Genomic DNA, 2,500 nt, shown 5'->3' with positions numbered 1-2,500 from the left:
CGTATCCGTTAAGAGAGGAAATTCTTATCGGTGATCCTCACTCTGAATGTTGATGCCTTACTATCGAAATGTTATCACGAATTCTAGGACCTATATATTTTTCCTTTTTGAAAAAGAACCGTAAAGGTCATAGTTTTCGTAAGCGCCGATGCTATCAAGAGATCTTTTACGTGGAAGATTCTGGATGGGATGTTTGTTCATGACGTCACTTGGTAGAGACGCCCATATATAAGAGTCAATAAGAGACTCAGTTCCCCACCAAGCCTTCTGACTGCACCAAGCTACGAATTTGAAGACTTGAAAATGAAAGTCACTCTCCCAATTGCCGTTCTTGCGGTGCTGTTTCTGCCATCATCAACTGCCTTAGATCAGGTTATCATCGTGAACGGAACATACGCCGAGATCAGCCTCATGGAAGACACGTTCCTGTTCTGCCGAGCTCCAATATGTTCTGCATACCCGCTGTACCAATACCAAGTACTCTGGGTAGACAACAAAGGTAACCAGATTCCAAGATGGAGGGGCAACATTCCCGTGTTTACATTGGGTAGCGACCACGTGCCTCACTCCTACCTCGTCTTCCACGACTTCACTCCCAGTTCCGCCGGAGTCTACACCTGCCAACTCCTGCATAAAAGCTCACTCATACACTCCACTTCCATCTCCGTGCAACTGAGTCGTTCTACTCACTCGAAATGCCGTGGCAAAACACTGAAGAAGATTATCAAAATAGAGTAAAATGAATCCCACATGTTTCAACGGGGAAAAAATTACATGAGATTTTATATGGTTTTGTGCTTTTATGATAATTGTGTCGGTGATTTATGACTGGATTTCAAATAAACATAACTTGGTGATTGCACATATGCAATTTATATATTTATCTATTATTCTCTCCTATACTCACTTCTAAACCAAAATGTATTAGAGAGGTATGTTTTCGTACAATTTCTTTCAAGATCGTTCTGCCTGACCATTTAACGACAACAATAATATCAATACTACAGCTATTGCTGTCACTACTACTACTACTACTACTGCTACGAATACTACTGTTACTATTACTACTACTAGCAGTAATGATAATAACAACAACGATGATAAAAATAATGATAGTAGTAAAGATATAACAATATAAGCAAAATTAATGCTATTGATAATAACAATGATAATGTTAACTATAAAAACAATAATGAGAATAATAACAATATGATACTAATGATAACAATAATTATAGGGATAATAACGCCAATGATGATAAAGAACCTACACTAATAACAACAAATATACTGATATTAATGCCAATAATGATGATAATGTTAATAATAACAATCATGATAATGATGGTAATGATGATAAAAATAACGAAAATAATAATGATGATGATAATAGTTCTAACAGTATGAAAAACATAATGAAGATAATGATAATGATAATAATAATAATAATGATGATAATAATAGTTCTAACAGTATGAAAATCATAATGAAGATGATAATGATAATAACAGTAATAATAATGATGATGATAATTAACAATAACATGATAATATTAATACTAATAATAAACAAACATAGTGATAATGATGACAGTAATGATAACAATAATGATAATAATAACAAGGATGATAATAAAGATGATAACAATAATAATGATAATAATAATGATGATTGTAATAATGAAAATTATAATGATAAGGATAATAGTGATAATAATATGAATAATATAATTATGAAAATGATAATAATAATAATAGTGATGATCATCATTATACAGTAATAAAGATAGAAATAATGATAATAATAATCATCATTAATATGGTAATACTGATAATAATAATAGTAATAATGACAACAGTAATGATAATAATGATAATAACAGTAATGTGACAGATGTAATGGGGAGGCGGATCACGTAGTAGAGATTAAGGAAGACGTAGATCCTATAGCAAGCAGGGAGGCATACCAAAGGTCAAAGGTCATCGCCAGCAGGCCACTAATAGATGTTACAGGAGATGAATACTGGCAGAGGAACCATCACAGACAGAGACGAGATAACACAACAGAGGATAGAGGAACATCGGGGATCGACTAGATCATTGTCTGAGCAAATAAACTATTATCTGGACAGCAAGGAGGGAAATTAAAGCGGCGAACCGAATCGGTGAATCTCTAGAGACGGAGAAATACGAGTGGATAGAAAAGGAATGATATTAAGGAAAGGAGTTGGATTATAATTGGAACTATATCTGAGGAGGAAAGGGATTGACACAGGCTCTGAATAGTCTAAGGTTTCCAACAATTACGTGAAGAATAGCTGGCCTTTTGGAACCGATGTTGCCGTACGATAGAATAGCGATCTGTTATGCACTCAGGAGCAACATTTACGGCTAAGTCAACGTGCTACTGCATCTGGATTTCGAAGCTTCCTCAGAGATCCTCCACATATATTGCGGTCGACGCATGCTTCGGCTTGGCATCTTGCAAAAGTTAATCTCTCC

The sequence above is a fragment of the Penaeus japonicus genome, unplaced genomic scaffold (assembly GCF_977035675.1).
Source record: "Penaeus japonicus unplaced genomic scaffold, GWHDUDI00000001_assembly GWHDUDI00000033, whole genome shotgun sequence".
Taxonomy (NCBI): domain Eukaryota; kingdom Metazoa; phylum Arthropoda; class Malacostraca; order Decapoda; family Penaeidae; genus Penaeus; species Penaeus japonicus.
This window is presented reverse-complemented; position numbering follows the sequence as displayed.